General features: G+C 39.2%; 1 long non-coding RNA gene across 2 annotated transcripts; it reads left to right on the forward strand.

Moving 5' to 3' along the window:
- Positions 1-8109, forward strand: LOC110987378 (uncharacterized). 2 transcript variants are annotated; one of them, XR_002599262.2, is made up of 6 exons: positions 1-1282; positions 1876-1979; positions 2360-2521; positions 2989-3088; positions 3360-3461; positions 3730-8109. It is a non-coding gene; the product is annotated as an uncharacterized LOC110987378 (long non-coding RNA). The 2 variants fall into 2 exon arrangements; XR_015427231.1 differs by lacking the exon at positions 3360-3461.
- The last annotated feature ends 3442 nt before the right edge of the window (positions 8110-11551 follow it).

Genomic DNA, 11551 nt, shown 5'->3' on the forward strand with positions numbered 1-11551 from the left:
AGCAAAGTCTTATTGCATGATATAATTTGGCAAGAAAGTTGTGAAAAATTCCTGCAAAATATCGAGGGAAATGAACTCGGATATTTTATGTCAGGCCTCAACCAACTGTTTAAAGCATTTCGTCCATGCACGTATCGACCATTTGCGCGGTCACAACCCAACACCAGGACAATATTTTCGACATGCACATGTGTTTTCTCAGGACCTCTCTTGGGACCCCGTAGACGTGAATTTGCACCAATTGAGTGCTTCATGGGCTTTTCTTGATTAGAGGATTCTAAGGTATTTCCACAGAAGCTGAACTTAAACCAAATTCATGCACCAGAGCAAGAAATTGCCGAAGTATCCGGTTTTGACAGGGAACACACTCTCGTGATCACCGTATTGATCGTTAGCATGGGTGTACCCAACGGTAGGCAATCACACGTATGGGGCCTACATGTACATGTACGAGTACTCGGACGGTATAGTGCAGCAGGCAGCCGGGTTTGGAAGCTGGATGGATTGAAGTGCTGGAACTGGTTCTGGTAGGCAATAGCATTTAGAAACATTCTCAGTTGCTTGCAAGTTCTTGTCTGCACTTTCTGTGCTCTGTAGCTCTGGAAAGTGATGTTAGGGGAAACAGATTACAGGAATTAGCTCTAAGTTTGCATTGACATATCCTGAGTGACACCTGACCATGTCCAAATCATTAAAAAGGCGATTTTCTGAGTTTGAGTTACTCAGACCATAGCTCTGACCAGCATTGACAATTATTATATACATGTAAATCCTATGTGTTCAGCACAATCCAGAGATGAACTTGCACATACTCATTATACTCCCTTCTGAGCTCATTATTCGATGATTTTAGTGTGATGGGTTTTATTCCAAGGTAAATCAAATCAGAATTTGCGAAAGATTTACGATTATGCTGAACATGGACATTGAACTGACTAAAGTCCCCTAAAACACTCACCGTGCACCTATGCTTCTAGAAGACAAACCATGTAATTACGGGGTCATGGTGTATCCAAAATTGTTTGAAGTTTGAATGTAGATCTATGGTTATTTACATGTACATGTAAGCTGATTATATAGAATGTTTAAATTTCCTTGTGTTTTATGTGTATAGGTATCATTCATGTTTCTTGCTTGAGTGAAAGCTAGAGAAAATCTGTTTTCCTTGCTAGATCAGAACATTGGAATTCAACATCACTGAAGTTACATGGAGGTAGCAGAGTCCCGGGTAGCCACGATAAAGGAAGCTGCTGTGTTTATAACCAAGCAAGGAAATTAACAGGTAATGGCAAAAATGCCTACTGTGGCACTGACATGCAAGCAGATTGCCTGTTCTGATTATTGCAATCATGAAGCACAGTTTGTGTGTGCGGGTGCAGGTGGGTTTGTTTCTGCATTCAATTGGGGACCCTGAACAATAAAGGACAAAGGTCCTCGATTGATAACTGTGTACAAAACGTATGGGTGGTCTTCTAAAACAGACAAGAGTACAAAGAGAAAAGGAACAATAGGGGGTCCCCAGTTGCAGGCACTTTTGTTTGTGTGATATGGGGGTCCATGTACCGCCATCATGAATGGTTCCCTCATCAACATCCACGTGCCTGGTCCCCCACTTTAACGTTCAGGTCCCCACGTATTTCCCATTTAGTGAGAACCCAAGGTTGCTACATACATGTATGCCATTAAATAAATATACACATGTACGTTTACACCATATTATTGTGTCCAAGTTCTGTTTCACTTTTCCATTCATCAACACATGAAGTGGTGCACCTGGTATAAATCTTTTCCTTTTGCGATGATGCAGATGTTCATCAGCACATGAGGGGAGGATTCATTCATGTTAAATGTCCCTGGTTTCATTGATGCTTGCAGTTGAAGCAGAAGGACTAAGCCATAGAACAGTGAAAAGAGCTTCATCGAAGTACTCGTAACAAGATTGTGTGAAAAGCTGCAATCGACAGGAAGTCCACTAACTTGTATGTGTACATGTAACCATTATAATTTTCTGAGAGACAACTGCTAAACAATTTCCAAACTGGTATCAGAAGAATAGTGTAAACATTTCAGCATTCATAAGATCCCAATATCTTCAATTGATCCCTATGTTATTTGAAGTGTCTGGAAATCTTCAGGACAGAAAAGAAGTCAGCAGTTTTTATATGATACACTCAAGAAAAATGCTCTAAGACATGACAAAGGCAGTTTTTCTCCTTCATATTTTCAAAACACAATGTGCATATTTCATTGTTATTCCCCAAAGACAAAAACATTTAATTACTGGTTCACAGTGTTTGATTATTTACATGATTACGTACATGGAAGCTGTTCAATTTCTTTCTTTGCCTTCTGTGCATAGGTATCCTTCATGTTCCTGCTGAAGTAAAAGCATTGGGATTCAACATAACTGCAGTTACATACATGTAGATGTCAGAGGCTTGGGTACCCATGATAAAGGAAGCTACTGCATAACCAACCAAGGATATGGTGTAAAGGCCTACTGTTGCATTGATATATACAAGTAGGCATATTGCCAGTTCTGATTAATACAGACATGAAGCCAAGTTTGTGTGTGGGGGAGTTTGTTTTTGCATTCAATGGGGACCCTGAACAATAGCGGACAATAAGGTCCTCAATTCACACAGGGTCCTTGATTGACAACCGTGTGCAAAATATATGGGTGCTCTTCTAAAAAAGTTGAAGTTCAAACAAGTGAGGAACAATAGGGGGTCCCCAGTTGTAGGAAAATACATACGTGTATGGGGGGGGCATCCATGTACCGCCATCATGAATGGTTCCCTCATCAACACCCATGTGACCGGTCCCCCGCTTTACGATTCAGGTCCCCACATACTCCCCATTTAATGAGAGTCCAAAAATATATGCTCACATGAGCGATGTTTGTGTCCAAGTTGTGACATCAGTTTTTTAAGCATCAACACATAAACTGGTGCACCTGTGATGTTTTCCCTTTTTGCGATGATACAGATGTTCATCTGCAGAGACACGAAGGCAGTCTTCATACATGTTAGATGTTCCCGGTATCATTGAGGGAAATGCAGTTAAACCAGGACTGATCCACAGAATGGTGAGAACAGCTACATCAAAGTACTTGTAACAAGATTATCTAAAAAAATGCAATTTACAGGAAGTGAGATTTACTTGTATGTGTACGTTTAACTGCTACAACTTATTGAAAGACAACTGCAGAAATTTTTCAACTAGTTTTGGAAGAATAGTGCAAAATTTCCATCACTCACAAGATCCCAATATTTTCAGTTGATCCCCGTTATTTGCTTTGTGTGTAAATGTATCGTTCATGCTCCTGCTCAAGTGAAATCTGTTCTCCATGATGTCAGTTTCAAGGATGGGAATGTAATGTACCTGCAGTTACATGTACATGCACCGCTACCCAATATGAAGGAAGATGTTGGGCAACCAATTGCAAAGAAAATAACAAGGTAATTAGTAGTGAGAAGGCCTGCTGTTGGTATTGACATGCACGAGAGATGGCCAGTTCTGATTAAGGCAGTCATGAGCAAAGAGGAGAGGGGGACCATGCACAATGCAAATCGCTTAATTAATGATCAAATTCCATATGTTCGGTCCCCCTATACCATTCCTAATCTGATGTAGCTAAGTGATACCAAAAGTGCTGAAACTTCCAACACCTTTTTCCAGGCATCAACACATGAACTGATGCATAATGAATATATTTTCCATTTTTAGATGAGACAGAAGAATGTTCAGCAGCAAATACATGGAGGAAGTCTTTGGTGTCCCAGGTGTCATCAGTGAAAATGTAATTTGTACCAAGATTGTTCTACAGAAGGACGTCATCAAAATACCAAGATGATCTGAAAAACTGCATATAATAGGACATGAGAAGTATATGTATATCGTCCCAACACCTTTTTCTAAGATTACCGCAAAAAGTATGAATACAATTTTCCGAATTATGCAATGTCTTAGCATTCACAAGAGCCTTATATTTTGTGTTCCCCATGTCTTCTAAAGTATGTTTCGAAATCTTCATGCAAAAAAAAACCACTTCACCGATTTTATATAATTACACAATAATAAAATCTCCTAAAGCACATACAAATGCAGTTTTTCCCTTGATGTTTTATCAATAACAAACGCGCACGAACAAAGAGACCATGGCACGACACTGCCGGAAGTGGAAGGTTGTTAAAGAAATTCTTATTTTACCCATCTCAAGGTGACTTTTCCTAAGTATTACTTTAGGAAAACAAAGTTAAAATTCCAACATGGGTGTTTCAGGGGGTGGTTTCATTTAGGAATCATTATTCCCAAAATTATTGAACATGAGAGGTCAGCCCCCATATAAAAGCCCCATAGGCGGAGCGCGCTAGGGTTCCAGAAGCTCGCTGCGTGACTTTTTACTTTCAGGCTCTGTTGGCTCATGTTCAGTCTTCAGATTTTTGATACTTCAACATTCTCATAAAGCCGAAAGTAAAGGTAATTCATCGACTGGTAGTCTTGGTTTCAAGACGTTAGTGCTTAATAGCGGACACCGTGCATAGTGTGCCCCCTAATGACTCATAGTTAGACTGTGCGCCAGTGTGCGAGGGCGCTCTTCAACACTAATAAAACAACTACCTATCACTGACGTCTTGGGCCAAGACTAATCGACTTGAAGCGGAACAAAAAGTATAGTCCAACTGTGTGTTATCCCAGAATTTGAACTTTAAAAAAGTCAAACGGCTACAGACAGCTTGTAATTTGATACCTTATGGTCTTATCCAAGGGCAGATCCAGAACGTAACGGCACAATTGCTGTTCAAAATAGCATTCCTTGACAGTTTACTATAAGTTCCATGTTGAAATTACTTAATGATGGGTAAAACTTTTTTTCAAGCACATTAATGTAGGGATCTGGGTATTCCCGAGTTAAGTCAGCGAATTATGTGACCTTTAAACCTTCTGCACGTCTCCAAGGCGTGATTGGGCCCACATACACACTAGAATGTACGTGTATTTTCTTGAAGTCACGCCTGTCGGCCAGAAGTGGCCCTACAATGTTATAATTTTTGGCGTGACTGAAGACATCTAGCTAGGGGGCTTCGGCAGAGCTGTGCTGTGCTAGACAACTGGGTGGGTGGACGTGGTAAAGGCTCCCCTGGGAATCACATAGATTGTAGCATGCCTGGCCTCCAATTCCCCCTTCAGTGGCGGACGGACCGCCACCCCCGAGCGATCGGCCGGGGACCGGACCGCTACATTAATAAGTACAGAAACAGATTTATTAGTCACTGAGCAATAAAAGACATGACATAATTTTTAGAATTTGTTTGACCTTTTCTATACTCGAAGTTAAGCTGTAGCTTGTAAAAAGTATTTTTAAAAAGAAATTTTATTGCCACGCAGAGAGACTTGTTTTGTCATCTCTCTCTCTCTCTCTCTCTCTCTCTCTCTCTCTCTCTCTCTCTCTCTCTCTCTCTCTCTCTCTCTCTCTCTCTCTCTCTCTCTCTCTCTGGAAAGAAGGTATCGACCTTGTGTGAAGCTTTATGCAGAATCAGAGGGCATATATTTGACGTGCACTGCTGTTTGGGCAACCGATCCCATACAAAAGGCGGTTGGTGTCTGTCATCGGGTTAAACCACAAGTCTCAATGAGCCCATCAGGGTCCTCCAGCTCAAGGGTCGACAATTATTATATCAAACAGCGAGTGCTGAAAGTGGAACATCAGTCTCAATTAGGGTTTCTTCGCTGTCAGGCTTTATCTTGCCGATCAAGATACCCGAATCGGACAACTCCCGTAAGGCAAAAACTGCGAAAAATGGGCGATGCAATGCATCCAAACGAGGTCTCGCGTAGAGTCAAATGTTTTAAGCCCCACCCCTTTTCTATGACGTAGGAGTGTGTGGTAGATGATGACAAATGCCTTCAAGAAAGCGGTCAATCGACTTCAATCACACGAAGTTTAGATGTTTCCGTGGCAGGCTTAATTATCGAACCAAGTTGTTGAATGGTGTGCGAGATAAATGCTGGTAGCGATGTGTCATTGCACCGTTTCTGGATCTCGGTACCGAGTGATCTGTTTAGAGGTTTGGGACAATTCGTATTTTCAAAACCTGATTGTAGACTACTCTTGGGAGCACGTGATGACCGCAAACTATGACTTAATTTCTGCATCGATGACACGTGCACATGAAACGTATTTACTGAGTGTAATTTTGTTATTCATTAAGTCGATGCAGGCAGAGGTCCAGCTTTTCCTGTTTATTTGACGAACGTGAGCTTGACAAGTGTCTTACAGTACACCTTATCAAGTGAACTATGAAAATTGTGATGTTGAAAACGCAAGTCATCTAATGGATACATAGAGAAGGTTTCGGGATTATTCACCAGCCTGCAGCACGACGTATTTTCCTTTTTCATCTGGACTGAATTAATTTTTGTTGTTGGGAGACGATGAGTGAATACACGAAGAAATCCTTCTTTATCAGAGACATCTTGGCAGATGGTCTACCCCTGGATCAGCGTTCTCACGATAAGGCGCTACTCGTACACAAACCAGGTATGCCATCTTACAGCGTATCATGATTTTTCTTGCGGTTTGTGAGATTATGAATTATATTGAGTGGATGATTTTATCTTGTAAAGACCATCTGAATAACTGTTTAAATACCTCTGTAACACAAAGAGAATGAGACTTTAATTTCGTCTTCATACATCGTCTAACTCAATTCCAAATTTCGATTTGGAAAAGCCGTCGACGTAAACAGGGCAGTCTAATTTTAATTTGTTGGGATTCTGAAACTTTCTAATTGCAGGAAATTCGTTTCGTGTGGCCAGTCGGTGTCGTATCGAAACAAAAGTTCATTTTGGTTTATATAAGCGCTTTTGTCATTTCCAATTCAACAGTATTTATTTGCTAGTATAAGAACCTCTAGGACAAACAATTTATGGATATTTCTACGTTTTCTTATCACTCCTCATAAAGTAAAAAGGTTGGTTACTTATACGGCAAGATACTTGATCAAGAAAGATACGAGCCACTTGAAGTTAAGGATGGTGCAGTATGTACAATAATAAATTATTTTGTCTGTCTATACGCGAAAGAAAGGATTGCCTAATTTGTACTCCTTGTTTAATGTTAATTTTTGACACATGGGAGAAGAGTCGTAAAAACAGCTTTTGAGCTACATGCATTGTTTGGCGTGCACAACGGTTTATCCTCTGTACGAACCCAGGGCGAGGGATTCTCTCATTTTGTCATCAATGACGCAATCTACATTCAGAATTCGCATCTTGGCATGAACAGAAAAAGGTCCTTTTAAGCTTGTTGTAGTTGTGCTCTGAAGACAAAGGACAATGCGTTCAATTTGGATGCGTTCATATTTATTCGAAGATAAAATCAGGGGAGATATGTTTTCCTTAGAGGTGTGCTTTAAAGGACGTGACACGTTTTGCGACTGTTACGATTAAGATAAAAAGAAACGATATGCAATATCCACGAACGAATTTTCATTACAATGCCAATCGCCACACGACACGAATTTAGTCATGTTATCACGTTTAGGCCAAATTCGAATGCTTCACATTTAATGCATATTAATTGAAATTTGCTAATGAATTGTTCAAATCGAAATCAGTTGGGATTGAACTCGTCAGTGATTTGGGAAGTAAATTAATGTATCATTCTTATAAATTTGCGTTATAAATGTCTAAATAAGTTTTTATTTTGTGCAAAATGTACACAAAACCCGATTAAAAGCTTTTGAGATTCATGCAAAGATGTGCACAGCTACACGTGTTTACAAGTGTTGCAAAGAGTTTGCTCCCATTCTTAACATCTCACAGAAGTGTGATCGCAGCGAAACGGTAATGTGACGCAGTCACGTCATTTTTTTCCCAAACAGCTTGACTTTTCGCGTAAATGATGAAGCCGTCAGTGTGCTAGTAAAGAAGTAGAAGAATGTAGTTACTGTCGCGATATAGTAATTAACCCCTGCGAGACACAACCGTCAGAAACATTTGCTAGTTTTTATTGCTTCAAATCACCTTCATCATTCTATTTTAAAAAGAGAAACATGCGTGTTTTCATGTCATTGACTTTTGAAAATAATCTATTTTATTAGAACATCCCAAATATAAGAAGTCCTTTCAAGTCTGCAGGTGTTTTTTTTTTGTTAATTTTATAACTCTTAGAAGACACTCGTCTTTAATTTCCAGATGATTACCCTCATACCCCTCTTAATTTAAGATGAGGTGCTAAGGAAGTTGGGACGTAATGAACACTTCTTAAGTTTGGTGAAATCGATCACACGACAAGTTGCGGAGTTGCGAGATATGGCAGGATACCCTTCCTGAGACATCTATTAGTGTTTCGTGAAATTGGCTCCCAGGTACAATCTTACTGTTCATGTAATCATAAGAGGCTGTTGTCGTAGACCGGCCGGACAGGGTTCCACCCCTTGACCCCTTTACAACCTAGGGTTTGACGCTGCAGTGAAGATGACTTCATTTGCAACTGTCGGGCACCATCTTTAATTCCAGCTCAACATCCATCCAAACTTTTCACAAGGAGAGCTACAAAAACAGTTACCATGTACGCCTCTTTGGTGGATTGACACAAAGATTTTTAATTTCCTAACAAGATTGAACAACTGAGTTGAATTAATGCAATTTGGAATAACTGTCATTGGTTTAGAATTCTGGTAAAATATTCAAATAAATCTTACAAAACTAACACTTATTGGCAGATGTTTGCATCGTTGGAAGTTAGTATCCAACTTGTATAAAATGAGTTGCATTGGATCACTTTCCTGCGGATAGGGAGAGCGTAAAATGGGATTTTGTGGGATTGTTTTTGTTTTGTTTTGTTTTGTTTTTTTGTTGTTTTTTTTTAATTAAGTAAAGCTTCAACAGATATGGAACCAGAAAACTCGTTTTTACTATGTTTATATATATATACTCGGACATCATCAACATGATTACCAAAGAAGTTGGAAAAGTCACACTCAAGGCCTATATTGTACAGAGGGCAGCAATATTTCAGGGCTGTTACAATAACATGGGCATAATATTTAGGCTTCTTGCCATACGTTTGTAGGTCCAACATCTTGGAAATCTAAAGGTCTGTATTGTATTTTCCAAGTGATTGAAAGATCAGTGAATTACCAATCATCGACACGTGTTTTTTAATCATCTCTGCTTGCTCTCGGGTCAACTTGACATTCGAGTTGCTGTGATTACTACGGATTGTATGTTGGTTTTGCACGGGAGCTGAACGTTCACGAGAAAAATAGGGCTAGATTTCGTGATATCTTGACAGAATTTGAAACCATCTTTTTGGACTTTAACATATCTTAACAAGTTATCTTGAAATGAATTTCCAGATATACATGTACCAGGCCTATCTATAATCAATTCACCAATAACTTCATAACATTTAGAGGTGTACCTTCACATGGATATTGAAAGTATTGAATTCCCTTTCGCCCGTGAGAGTTCCATTCCAAGTGTATTATTTTCTGTTCAGCTATACCGGATCGCGTTTATAAATCAAGTGTTTTGCATTATGTCCCCGAGTCATTTTATCAGTGTTTATGTAACACGCCAAGAGTACCTTGTGTAGAGTATCATATTCAACATCATTCATTAAAAAAATATTTATTTTTTAGGAAATGGCATTTTGTGATAACATGGAAATTTTCCTTAAATTTTACCTGCACGTACCCCCCCCAAAATTGTAAGAATGTGTTTACAATGTTCCACTTGAGTTAAAGGAACAAAACATACAAAGCCCAAATCTTACCTGACAAAACCAAACCAACTCTACAAGCAAAATACTCCTTACGACAAAATAGATCTACCGTGAAGTGACTGACCTTGACCTTACTTCAAGTAATATGTAAATGATAAATTTTTAATCAAATGTTTTGTAATTTCCTGCTTACTTTTTCGGGTTATTCGTGATTATTTTTTGAATGGCATCCATGACAATTTTATTTTTCCTGCAGTCTGATGTGGGTGGGTGCATGATTTTTTTTTGTTCCTACAGCCTCAGATTATGATTGAAATGAGTAAATCTTTGTTGTCAGACCCGATGCGTTTTGTCGAATTTTACTGATAAAATGGTTCTATAAGTAGCCTCTTCCAGGGAACTATGCATTTTTATGACAGCAATATTAGGTAACAAATTTGCCCATGGAGTGGGCAATGACATGGTGAGTCAAAAAGTTTATTTTGATTGTTATTTGTAAACTTGTGTTTCCCGAGGAAAAATATAAAAATGGTACCCAAACTTTTGATATTGGGTTTTTCCATTAATTTCAAATGGAATAGTGTGAAGACTGTTGACTTGCCTGCCCGGAGTCCCTCCTTGCCTCGCAGAGGCTTGTTTGATAACTTGTACCATTGGATGTATTAACACTGATAACCCAGGATCACTAATGAAAATAAAGAGCCAAGGTTTAGATGATCAAGTTTAAAAATCACAATATACAGGAAATATGCTTTTATGTACTGTTAAACAGTATACTTATTTATAATACATTCATTTGTCAGCATTTCAAAAAGCCCCGTTTTCGCACAGAATCACGATTCAGCTGCTTGCTTGCTTGGTCGCTGTTGTTGTTGTCCCGAATAGTGGACTGATTTCCATTATTTTATAAGGCAACAACAAATTTCCTCTTGAAAAAGAAGTTGTTTTGCATATTTACCGCTCACTGTGGTAGAACATGTCAACTTGTTTGTACAAAAAAAACTTTTTTGGTTTTTCTTTGTCTTTGATTACAATGCAATCACCGCAACAGTACTGCTTTTATTTACTGCACTTTGAGCTCAAAAAATGTTCAAGAAAAGATTTGCTGGCCTCAAAAAGGAAGGCCATTAACCTGCTGAGTGTTGTGTCAGGAAAACCATTATGGTAATACGTTTTCACCAAAAAAATCTGAGGATTCGTCGTTCTTCAGTGGGGTTAAGTTTAACTGAGGTAAAATTATTATTGTCAGGCATCTCAATGAATTATGCTCGACTGGAAAAAAAAGTCTTTAAATACGATTACAAACTACATGTAATTTCAACCGTACCAACTTCTGTAATGAAAGTATTCAATTTTTAACATTCAAATTTAATAATTTTTCCACAAAAGGAGGCAAAACCTTAATTATATATAACGGGTTTGCCCTTACCCAACGTATATTAATAAGCACTGCGTTGGGGAGATGTTAATTGTATATAACGGGTTTGCCCTTACCCAACGCTTGCCGACCCCGGCAAGCTCGGTGGTCGAGTGGTTAAGACATCTGCACTAGTAAGCAGGAGGTCGTGGGTTCGAGTCTCACCCGAGTAAGCTTGTGAGGTTTCTTTCGCAAGCTCTCGGACAAGCACTGAGCATACAGTGTTTAATGTTTGTAGACTTTTTTGTTCAGAGCTCATGTTTGGTACAGATCGTGTCATAAAACAAACCAGGTCCGTGACGGTTGCTTAGTCTGGTGCCGAAGCGCATCGCATAAGTACCCAAGTCCAGCGAGGTTCAAGATGTTGGCACAGTCTGGTGCCACGACACACCGCACAG

The sequence above is a fragment of the Acanthaster planci genome, linkage group LG11, assembly GCF_054643075.1.
Source record: "Acanthaster planci isolate LZ-2023a linkage group LG11, COTS_SCS, whole genome shotgun sequence".
NCBI classification, from domain to species: Eukaryota; Metazoa; Echinodermata; class Asteroidea; order Valvatida; family Acanthasteridae; genus Acanthaster; species Acanthaster planci.